The 12,502-nt window shown below is 42.0% G+C and overlaps 1 protein-coding gene across 6 annotated transcripts in view; it reads right to left on the minus strand.

Annotated features, from left to right (window-relative positions):
• Positions 1–11,451, minus strand: part of KLHL5 (kelch like family member 5) — a 65,436-nt gene extending 53,985 nt beyond the window's left edge. For 3 of the 6 annotated variants that reach the window (XM_069791681.1, XM_069791673.1, XM_069791663.1), the window contains exons 1-2: positions 11,297–11,451; positions 6,305–6,397 (exon numbers count right to left, since the gene is read on the minus strand). The gene's annotated coding sequence lies outside the window, so the exon portion shown is untranslated. Of the gene's footprint in view, positions 1–5,856; positions 5,964–6,304; positions 6,398–11,296 lie in introns of all 6 variants that reach the window. The other 3 variants (XM_069791701.1, XM_069791690.1, XM_069791709.1) reach the window with 2 other exon arrangements.
• Positions 11,452–12,502: the final 1,051 nt, after the last annotated feature.

Below are 12,502 nucleotides of genomic sequence, written 5' to 3' on the forward strand. Positions count from 1 at the left end.
CATCTTAGCTGCCTCACCCCTGTTTTTACAGGAATCCTAAAACGTTTCCTGTTCTGCAGAGAGAGTGAGAAGTAGACAACAGCAAAATAAATAAACTGCCAGGAGGAACACAGGATACTAATCCAAACTGTTGGCACTCCCAGGGGCCTCAGGTCCACTACCGAAGTAGCATGCTCAAAACCAAGAAAACTCTTGAACCCAGATGGCTAAACTGCCAGCAGGCGGCTGTGTAATTAAGAAAAAACTTTCATTATTTGCTTACTACGTGTTTTTTTTCTTTCTCTCCTACCAACTCTGGCTAAATCTTACGGGAAATACAAAACTAACATGTCGTGTTACTGCATGTGGATCTCATCAGATTTAGATGGTCTGCAATCATTTGCCCATCTATCCTCCCCATTAGCTCAAAGTTCTAAGAATTCCTAATTTAGCTTTCAGTATTTATAAAATATATTTCTCATTCATTGGGCTTTTAAGTTTTCAAACAATAATGTCTGAATATTTACTGAAACTATCACTTAATCTGTTTTAAGTATAATTGTTCTTTGGTCAAAACATCAGTCAATTTCTTATGCAAAGGTGCAATTAAATTTTTATTTGTTAATGAAAAAAGTATCTATTAAGAAGTGACAGGAGGTACAAAAGAGTGAAGTTCTATTACTTATCACTTGATCTGCCCACATGTTTATAAACTCATAGATTAATTTTAGTTAATTACTTTTATTTCCTTGGCAAATATTTCCAAGTTTAAAATGCTATGGTTCTTGGTGAGATCTTGCCAAGCCTTATCAAGTTATGATAACATAATTAAATGCTCTACTTTCTTAATGCTTTAATTATAGTGAATGCACAAGCTTGTGATTACATTTACATCCAAAATACCATTTCTCTTACTGCATTCAGAAGAGCAAGATTTAAACTTTTGATTTCATCTTTGGCAAGGACCAAGTAATTATTTAATATTCAAAAATACTTCTTTTTAGAATATTAGAATATATTTTAGAATATCTACCAGAAAAAAGCATATGGATATAATGAATAATCAATGTAGAATGCTTTACTTATCTGGAAGACAACTGTCATCCTAATAGCTTATTTGTGCAAAAAAAAAGAACTTGCTTGCCAACAATCCAATCACCAAAACCACTGGCAAAAACCTCACCTTCCTGTGAGCTTCTTCTGTCTCCTCACCACATACCAAATGAATTAAATGTTTGCAAGTAGTGTGTAATTCAGCCATATTACTATTTGTATTCCTTACAGTTCAGGTTAGTAAACCTCTCTGGACTTGATTCTTGTCTTATTGTACACTATGAATATGTACCATACTACATAGTCAGGTACTGTGAATATTGCATCTGTTCTATGGGTATACTTTAGCTTTACTTCGACAAGTTCTGGAAGCATAAGAATGGTTTGCACTTTTTTTTTTTTATAATGAATGATACTATTTCCACACAAATCAACTCAAATCTGTACTAGACAGATAATATCATTATCATGCATATATAGCCTATATCAAGATGTTATCAGTATTTCCTCTTACAGCTTAATAACATATTGGAGAAAGGAGGGGAGGTTGAAGACATGGAAGACGCAGAAGAAAAAAAACCACCAGCATTTAAAAAGTAACGTAAAAGAGATTTGAGATAATGTAGTTCTCTCCTTTTTTTGGTTCTGAATAGCTATGATTGCATGATAGCTTAACATACTTCGAAAGAAATTTTTGAGAGCAGGATGGCATAAAGACCTGACCACAAGTTTTTCTTTTCTGTCTTTTTCTTCCTTCATTGCTCCTTCCCTTTTATGAACAACATATACAGAAAATTGATGCAAAAGTGCCAGAAAAAAAATAAAGGAGTGCTTAGAAAGTGAAACTGCTTATAGCTCAATAGGCTGCAAGATCTTCCCATTCAAAGTCAGTATTAAAAAATGTTATGTGTAAACAGTTCCTGCAGTTGAGAATATGGCCACCAATAAGCAACACTGTGCATGAAAGGGTTACAAAAGCATAAGCAGATCATACTAACACATACTCTCACTTTGTCTGAAAAAACTGTGTGGAACATGGAAGAAAAAATAGGAAATACATTCTGCTCCATCTAAGTAAGGCTTTTAAAATATATTGCCTATTAATTAAACTGATTGAAAAAGGTAAAGAGAAAGAACTTCAGGGAACCTAGCAGGAAGCAGATACAGCAGAAATAGTTCAAAAATAGAAACATTTCACTCAACTGAAAACTTACAACTGCAAAGTTGGACTATTTTTATGTTTTGTGTTTAGCTTTTCAAAAGACTGTCTTTTTTTTCTCTTTTTTTTTTTGGTAATTGCTATTAATATGGCATTTCAAAAGAAAGTTGTACCTGAGACACCAGTTAGTAAAGAAAGTGTTTCCTGCAGAGCCTCTCTTCTTATGGGTTTAAGTAACTGAGATTGGAGGGGAGGGATTTCTTTTTAACCAAGCACAGAATACTACAATCACAAAACAAAGAGTGATGAAAGAAACAATCACAGTTCTGGCCTTATAATACCCAGTGTTTCACAAAATGAATTAATTTTTCATTTAATGTTGTCCTTTCCAATGCTACTGGTGTAACACTTTGCCAAGGTGAGAATTGCTTTATTGTTGGAGACAGAAAGCCTATATAGCTGAAAAGTCTTCAACTGCAACCCAAAGGAAATAATTAAGGAAAGACTACCAGAAACAGGTCTGAAAACATGAAGTTGTGCACAGCACTCTTGTTAGTTACTTAGGCTTTCATTCTTTTTAGGTAAGACACATTCTGCTCCTCCTCTCTCCCATATAAAATCCAGTAAGTGTAGGCATGAGAAACACCTTACATTTTCAAGATGTTTTTCAAAGGCTTAAAAAGCTGTAATTATGCAAAACACTTGGGCAAGCTGTGGCTTTTTGAAACTAAGTGGTGACATTTCTCAAAATTAAAAGGTATTTATGCCTGAAGTAGGAAAGCACTTATATTCTATATCTAAAAAGATGCCTAGAACAATTGATATACTCTTTCAAGAACCACCACCACTACCGAATGTGTAATACAGGGCCACAGGAGTTTTCACAAAATAAAAGTAGAATGTTGATTTAAATGGCAATTTCTTAAATTGGAAAGCATTGCAAATTTTAAGCAAGTTGGTTAAATTCTTACTAATTTTTAAATTAAGTTAAATTATTTTCAACAGAGTCAATACAACATATATTGACTATTTTGACAAAAGTATCAGCTAAGGCAGTGGGACAACTCCATCCAGACACATTTCCGAAGAAATTAAGCCAGTGCTCTACCTTAAATGTCACTGTTTTACAAAAGCATCTTGTACAATTTAATAAACAGTTGTCCATTAATTCCGAAAATCTGATGGATGCCCTTGGAATAACGCAAGTTACTAATCAAAAATTCTTCTTCAAAGTATATCCTGTTTTTATGGAAGACATCAGGATTTTTAACAGTAGTTGCACTTAGAATTGCCAGAAGAGGTAATTAATTGGCAAAGTATTCCTCTGAACAGATCGAAATCAATATCCCTCTCAACTTTACAGAAATTCGTCCTCTGAAAAAATGCCAGCATAGTCCATAAGACATAATTATTAATCAGTAGCTCTGCTTGATAATTAGTCATTCTACTTTGCAGTAAGACGGGAATAAGGATTTCTCCCATAGTTATCCACCTTTTCAGTTCCTTGTCTTTGGAGTACATTTTGACATTTGTTTCAAATTCTTTTTAACTTCCTTGACCACTAGAGAAAACGGTGCAGGCCAAGTCTAAAAATTCTGACATTCCAGAGGAGGCTGGATATTTTACTAAGTGGAGCTACCACATTTTGAACTACTGCAAAATAGTGAAAAGAAAAAGTCTGTTCTCAAAGTAACTTCTGGGGAACCTTAGCAGTTCTAATAATTTTTAAAGCTCAGAAAAGTGTTCATGTCATCTGTGGTGGAAGATACTGACAAGGACATAGATTGACCGAGGAGGAAAGAAATAGAAAAAGGGAAAAAAGCCTGACTGGAGATCAGTCCTTTATGACCAGAAACTAAATAAGGCCTATCATTTCCCAGAAAATATGGCAGTCAAGAAGGACTGGTTTCCCCAATTGCTTGATGCCATACGTACGTGACTCAATGACAATCATTTTCCGATTATTATTGCTGTTGGGCTAACAGGTTGTCTGGGAAAGGCTTCTAAACAGACAAGGGAGAGGATAAATAAAACAGTGTCAGTATCTTTGTAGACAGAGCTGAATCTCAACACACCTAAAGGAAGACCGACTGACACTTGTTTTGAGTTTCATTCTCATGTTCTTTATAACCCTATGCTTTTAATTTATCAGACCTGAGTAAACACAGAGGAAGACATCAAGCTTAAGCAAGTGCCTCCCAACCTCCATCTGGGCACTAAGTTTGCAGCATCAGGTACCAAAAGCATCATTCTATGCCATGCAGTATAAAATATTTGGTATTGACAAGAGCAACGCAGAGTGAGAAACGGGTTCTTGTTTTCGTGTTATATAAGCCTGCATTGAAGGAAAACACACAGTAGACTAATATAACACCAAATACTCCCCTGCTGTTGGTACTGATTATTACCTAGCCAGTGCCAGTGGTTTGACAGCCAATTACTTGCCAAAGCCTGTACCACTTTGGCAACCATAAACTTGAAACAAGCTCCTTAGGTGTCTTACAAGCATCTTCTTCTTTGGGACCAGAGAAATAGGAATACTAAAGTGCTATTTTGATACATGTTTCTAAGTATAAGAAGCTAAGGATGAATTTCATTTAGCCCAAATACTCACTATACTAACTAAAAACACATTAGCTTTTTTTAGTGCACCAATGGGGCGAGAAGTAAATATTTGAAATATGAAAGACATTTATAATTAATCTGTAGAAAAGAAAATAAGAATACTGAAATGTCTCCCAACAGTTTAATAAGGAGCATTAAAGAAATGAGAGGATGGCAACAGACTCAAACTCTAAACTTCCCAAACTCACGACTCTCAACTCATGAATATGATGGCCACACAGAGAAAATGCCCAAAGAAAAGCAAGACCTTGTAATAACTACACCCAGAATTCTCAAGTACTGTGTCATCACCCTTAAAGAAAATTTTCTCAAGAGTTGCGTACTTCTAGGCTAGAACTGTCTCAGCAGATGAAACCATGAAGGACACTGCAGGGGGTGCTCAGCTATCACTCTGGGCTAAATTTATTTGAAACAGACTTCCTGTTATTCCAGCACGTAGGACTGCAACATTCCTCTAAACTTCTTGCTCCTGGAAAGCTAGTCAAAGGTTACAGCCCCCCAAAATAAAATTAATAGTACAATATAATAAGCCAAAAAGTTTATCAAGAACCAGAGGTAGAAAAATACACAACAGAACAAATTAAAGCATCTACTGTTAAAAATGTTATGTATACAGTAAATTGCCAGTGATGTGACAGATGATGACATGAACAGTGAGAAAGACCATCTCTCTTCTGTATTTGATCATGACATGAATAAATTCTAGACAATAAAGGAGTATGTTTCTTTATCAACATTCCCAGAACAGAGAGATCTCGCAGTCAAGAAAGCAGATTTTTTCATTTTGGCAAAACCTAGTATTCCTCAACTAATTGGACTGCTTTTCTCACCCTCACCACTATTTTTTCAGCAGTATTTTACTTTACAGAGAGTTCACATAAAGCTAGATTCTTGCACGTATTCATGTTTTCAACATTCTTTTATCCCTTTGCTTTGTGTAAATGTCAAAGCTGTTCCCTTTGAAAATTACTTTAGCTGAAAACAGTCTTACTACCTTACTGCTAAAAAAATGAAAGAAAGTGAAAGCCAGTCAGTATTACTGGAGTAATGAGATTTGACTGTGCAGTTGGTGGGCCTCTGTTCATAAGCATTTCTCTAAAGCAGTATTTTCTCTTAAAGATTTAGTATCAAACTTTTCCTGGTTTTCCTATAATGATTAAAAGATTCAAAGTTAGAGGTTTCTCATGCATTTTGAAAAGATTAAAATTGAAGTTTATAGTAATACTGGCAGTCTTCTATAAAACACGCTTTGTTATAGAGCAGAAGTGATGAAATCACATAAAAACGTTCCAAACACTAGGATATGGAGTCCACAAAAGCAAAGTCAATTCCTGCTTGTGTATGCTTACCAGAAGGAAGCCCTCACAAGATGCATAACACAAAAAAGATTAAATTTCAGGTGTAAGGAAGACCCAGCACCTTTGTGGGCTAAAATCATGTTCCTTGTAGCATAACTTACTGTTATAATTGAGTAAATACAATAATTACCTAAAACACTGGAATGATCTCTAGGTGTTCAAAGAATCGTGTAGTTCCATTTGTCTTCCTCTTTCCAAAAATCTGAGGTAGCAGAAAAAAAATCTAGAGGCAGAAAAATAACAATGCAAACAAATAAGAACCAGCCATTGGGGGGTGAAAAAAAAACCCAACAAAACAAACTTGAAAGCAGATTGCCTGCTCCATTCAGAAAGAACCTCCTTACATTTGTCCTGTGATTCCTAAACTTTCTGAGAGGAAGGCAATAAAAGCGTGTCACTGCACAACTGTCAACTTAGTTCCTTCCACAACTTCAAGTTACATACGCATCAACAAAGACTCCAAAGAAAGAGGGGAGATTAACATGAAAGTTGAATACATAAACTCTCAAGAAACATGGGGTTACAAGACAGTATCTTTTTTTTTCTGTTTTTTTTTGTTTTGGTTTTTTTGTTTGTTTGTTTTTTAAATAACCTTAGTGCATTTTCACCCCTATCTTCAGCTTGCTGTAATTCCATGGAGGGAAGAGCAGTGAAGAATTGCTCTGCCACAGGAAGCACTTAAATTGAACACTGTTGCCAAAAAGTAACATTGACTGTATTGGTGAATAAAGCCAAGTACCACCACTAAACATGCTTCAACAAATGGAGCAGCTGTATAAAAATTCACACTTACTGTTACAGTGGTTCTCAACCCTTTCCTGTTTACAGGCCACTAAAAATTTTCCACTTAAAGTAAGACCTCTATTCAAAAAACCTAGCCTGCTGAAATAGTATGTGCCTACTTTTGGCTTGGCACCAAAGAAATTGACTATATGCACTTAAAACTGAAAGAAAACATAGCCCCGTAAGATACCTCCATGTATAATGTGATACCTAATATTTGACCTCTCATGGTCTGATCTTTTTTACTAGCTGCAAGAATCTTAGAATCATAGAATCACAGAATCATTTAGGTTGGAAAAGACCTTCAAGATCATTGAGTCCAACCATCATCCATGCCCACTAAACCATGTTCTGGAGTACCTTGTCTACATGCTTTTTGAATACCTCCAGGGATGGTGACTCAACTACTTCCTGGGTCAGCCTATTCCAATGTCTGACAACCCTCTCAGTAAAAAAATTTTTCCTAATATCCAACCTAAATCTCCCTTGCCTCAACTTGAGGTCATTTCCTCTCATCCGATCTCCAGCCACCTGACAGAAGAGACCAGCACCCACCTCGCTACAACCCCTCTTCAGGCAGTTGTAGAGAGCAATAAGGTCTCCCCTCAGCCTCCTCTTCTCCAGACTAAACAGCCCCAGTTCCCTCAGCCACTCCTCATAAGACTTGTGCTCCAGGCCCCTCACCAACTTGGTTGCCCTTCTCTGGACACGCTCCAGCACCTCAGTGTCTTTCCTGTGGTGAGGGGCCCAAAACTGAACACAGGACTCGAGGTGCGGCCTCACCAGTGCCCAGTACAGGGGAACAACCACCTCCCTGCTCCTGCTGGCCACACTATTTCTGATACAGGCCAGGGTGCCGTTGGCCTTCTTGGCCACCTGGGCACACTGCTGGCTCATATTCAGCTGACTGTCAGCCAGCACCCCCAGGTCTTTCTCTGCCGGGCAGCTTTCCAGCCACTCTTCCCCAAGCCTGTAGCGCTGCATGGGGTTGTTGTGCAGGACCCGGCACTTGGCCTTGTTGAACTTCATACAATTGGCCTCAGCCCATCAATCCAGCCTGTCCAGATGTCTCTGCAGAGCCTCCCTACCCTCAAGCAGATCGACCCTGCCTCCCAACTTGGTGTCATCTGCAAACTTGCTGAGGGTGCACTCAATCCCCTCATCCAAATCATCGATAAAGATATTAAACAGAACTGGCCCCAATACCTAGCACTGGGGAACACCACTTGTGACTGGCCGCCAACTGGATTTAACTCCATTCACCACAACTCTCTGGGGTCGGCCATCCCGCCAGTTTTTCACCCTGCGAAGAGTACACTCATCCAAGCCATGAGCCGCCAGCTTCTCAAGGAGTATGCCATGAGAGACAGCGTCAAAGGCCTTGCTGAAGTCAAGGAAGATAACATCCACAGCCTTCCCCTCATCCACTAGGCGGGTCACCTGCTCACAGAAGGAGATCAGGTTGGCCAAGCAGGACCTGCCTTTCGTAAACCCATGCTGACTGAGCCTGATGCCCTTCTTATCCTGGGCTTGCCATGTGAGTGCTCTCAAGACAAACTGTTCCATAATCTTCCCCGGTACCGAGGTCAGGCTGACAGGCCTGTAGTTCCCCGGATCCTCCCTCTGACCCTTCTCGTAAATGGGAGTCACACTGGCAAGCCTCCAGTCCTCTGGGACCTCCCCTGTTGACCAGAATTGCTGATAGATGATGGAGAGTGGCTTGGCAAGCACTTCCACCATGTTCCCTCAGTACTCTTGGATGGATCCCATCTGGTCCCAGTGTCCAGGTGGCATAGTAGGTCACTAACTATTTCCTCCTGGATTAAGGGGGGTATATTCTGCTCTTCATCCTCGCCTTCCAGCTTAGGGGGTGGAGTACCCTGAGGATAACTGGTCTCCCTATTAAAGACTAAGGCAAAGAAGGCTCAGCCTTTTCCTCATCTCTGGTGGCAATGTTCCCTTCTGTATTCATTAAAGGATAGATATTCTCCTTGGGATTCTTTTTATGTTAACATATTTGTAAAAACATTTTTTGTTGCCCCTTACAACAGTGGCCAGACTGAGCTCTAGCCGAGCTTTTGCCTTTCTAATTTTCTCTCTGTATGACCTAACAAGATCCCTGTACTCCTCCCAAGTTGCCCACCCTTTCTTCCAGAGATGATAAACTGTCCCTTTTTTCTTGACTCCTACCAAAAGCTCCCTGTTGTTCTAGCTGTCTGAATAATAGTATCAGCTCATTCTTCAATCTAGAGCACGTAACCTCATCTCTCCTATGTGATTGGTTTTTAAGGCCATACAGCCAATTAATACATGTATTTATGGCCAGCAGTTGCTTTGTTGCTAATTTTGAACGAAAGATTTTGTTCTTATGAAAAAAAGCAAACGATGGATAATTAGGTTTGTAATTAATGCATTCTTCTACTTGGTAAGATTGCTCTAATAAAAGGCAATTTAATTGACAGGGCAGGAGGCAAACTTTCCCATTGTAAGAGTTTTGTAAGGGAAATGTAAAATCACATTGTAATTTCTTAAGAGCTGTAGAAACTTTCATTATTGGATCATGTTACATCTGATTAGGTAATCTTCTTTACCATATAATGAAACACTGAATTACATCAACAAAAACATGAGACATCAACACAACCAAAGAACAATCTTTTTAAAAGCACTGGTGATACAAAAGTCCAGAGTTGGAACAAGTTCATCAATATGAATTGTCACTGTTTGCGACAGTTTGCAATTACTGTTTGACCATAATGGCCTAATGGAAGATTTTTTTCACCTTCACTCAAATTCTTTCCTATTTTAAATTTGCAGTCATTGCATTTCTGTGAAACATAATGTGTTAAAATCTACTGCCCTGGAGTAAACATGCTGGCTTTGGTAGTGGACCTGCCCATCCAGAGGACATACTTGAGGAAGGGTTCAATGAAGCTGACGCATGGCAGAGGAAAACACTATCTGACTCAGATTAGGGTTATTATTATTATTTTGGTTCTATCCTGCTTTGTGCTCCTTAGCATTGTTCAGCAAGTGGAAAACAGGAAAAACATAAGATGGGAACGCAATCTTCTTTATCAGGAATGCACCTATGAAGTTCAAGAACAAAGCTTTTTTTTTTTTTTTTAAATATTCATCCACATATGCCTCTGCAAATTCTCATGCAAAAATACCTTCATGAGAAAAGATCAGAGATCATTTCTGACAAAATTAATGAACTGCTCATGAAAAGACATCTTGTGATCTGTTTTTAAGAAGGCTCCATCCCCACAATACAACGAGTTTGTCTAGATACAAAAGCTACACCAACATAACCATTTTTCAAATGGTTCAAATTTTTATTCCTATTCATGCTAGTAAGAAGACTTGAGTGATGTTTTTACTTGAAAATAAGTCTGTATTTGGAGTTCAGTTTCTATAATTTTGTAATTAACTTCTAAGTAAAAGAAACGAACAAAACCATGCCTTCCCTTTTTACTGTTCTAACATTACTGGATAAAAACTGACATTACTGCTAAAACACCCTGATAACAAGCCATAGATGGCTGGACTTCAGCGGGACTGCTAAGCTACATCATCGTTCACGCAGCTAGACCTGTGAGTTCAAAGCCCAAAGCCACAAAAAGGCTTTAAGGAAAAACATGAACCAATAATACATAAAACAGCAGTTGTCTGATGTTCAACACTTCTTTTTTTTTCCCGTGTAGTAACACCACTCCCCATTTTGGTGATTTGGCAGTCGCTGCTCTACTCTGCTCGACCAGCCTCAAAAAAAAAAAAGAATTAGTTTTTCACTATTTCACACTAGGATCGTGAAGGTTAAGAGACAAACAAATGGGCAAGTACCTGACAGCCTAGTGTGTTAAGTGCACTTTTACCGGGTCCTCGCTCTGAACGCCTTGAACCGAGTCCGCCACAGGGGCTATACCCCGCCCGGCGGGACACACGCCCCCGCCTCTCCACGCGCGTCGGCGTCGTGCCCCGCACCACAGCCGCCGTCCCGTCCCGTCCCGTCCCGTCCCCCCCCGCCGTCCTCCATCAGGCCTCCCCGCCCGGGTGCCAGCACTCTCCCCGGGCCCCCGCCTGGCCGGGCTGCCACCGCGGCGGGGCGCGGGCTCCCGCCCCAGCCCCGTTACCCCTCCCCCCGCCCCCCGGGGACGCCAGCCGCTCTCCACAGCCGGCAGGCAGGCGAGAGCCCGGCGGAGGGGAGGGCGGAAGCCCGCCCCTCGCTAGCCCTCGCCGCCGCCCTCCTCCTCCTCCTCCTCCTCGCTTTCTCCTCCCCCTCCCGGCAGCCCCGGACCCCCTCCTCTCGCTGCCAAGCCCCGACCGCCCTTCTCACCTCTCAAGGTCCGGGAAGGCGGCGAGCTTGGGAGGGGGCGGGGAAAGAAAAAAATCGCAAGGGAAGCCCCGGCACCCCCCTCCCCTCCCGTCCCCTCCCACTCCGCCCCGGCGGCAGCCAGCGCTCCCGCTCTGCCGGGAAAGGCGGCGGGCACTGGGCGATCCCTCCCCGGCGCTAACGGGTCCCCATGGGCCCCGCTCCCGGCCCCTCCCCTCCGCGCTCGGGCGGCTCCGGCCCCAGGGCCGGCCGCGCACGCGGGGGGAGGGGCGGGGCGGGGGAAGAGGACCCAGCGGCGGGGCGGGGCGGGGCGCCGCGCCACGCCTCCACTCCGCCGAGCCGCCGGCTCCGCCTCCTGCCCCAGGGCGGGAGGCGCGCGCCACCGCCGGCCAGCCCCCGGCTTCGTCGCGCCCGAGGGCCGGGGCAGCGCGTGGCTGCGTGTGGCGGCTCCCCTCAGGCTGCCGCCCCGCCGGCGCTGCGCTCCCCCTCCCGGCGGGGCAGGTAGTTTCCCCTTTTGTGGGGTTTCTTGATTACCCCTGTAAAAGGCCTCATCCTGTCCCTGGTACCCTTGCCCGACTTCCAAAAGCACAAAGCTAAGCATTTCCGTAACTTCCTACTACCCCATTTAAGTGAAATAAATCTGCAGCGACACGCCAGGCAGCCGTTAACCTCCTCTCAGAACCCCGGCAGCGTGCGGTGCTGGGGCAGCCAGTACTCGCCGTCTAATGGGCAAACGCGCTCCAGCCTTGGCAGGCCTTGTTACGCAATGCCTTACCCGCGACCTCTGCCTTCCAGAGGTAGAATAATTTTCCTGCTTAATAGGCTGTGTGACAGTCGGATGTGCTTCCGACGGATAAAACTGATTTAAGGGTGCGCGACATCATTGCTGAGGCGTGGCAGTACGATTTTGATGCAGTAATGAGGTATAGAGTACGTTCTTTGCCTAACTCTGTAAGGAAATGTGGCCTACGTGGCTGTGTGCTTCATCTGTCTGCCAGTTCTTATCCTGGCTGACTTTAAACAATTTAGCCAATTTTAACTAAATTTGACTGAAGGATAGAGTTTTCAAAGGTACTAATTGTTCCAGCTGTGTGGTGGAGGGAAGCATGTCCCCAAGAAGGAAAACTCATGTTTTTCAGGTCAGTTGGCAGGTCAGGCCACACACCTGCACGTGATTCAGCTAGTTCACACGCGCACAACTGCCTGAGG

This window comes from Haliaeetus albicilla, chromosome 1 (genome assembly GCF_947461875.1).
Source record: "Haliaeetus albicilla chromosome 1, bHalAlb1.1, whole genome shotgun sequence".
In the NCBI taxonomy this organism is placed as follows: domain Eukaryota; kingdom Metazoa; phylum Chordata; class Aves; order Accipitriformes; family Accipitridae; genus Haliaeetus; species Haliaeetus albicilla.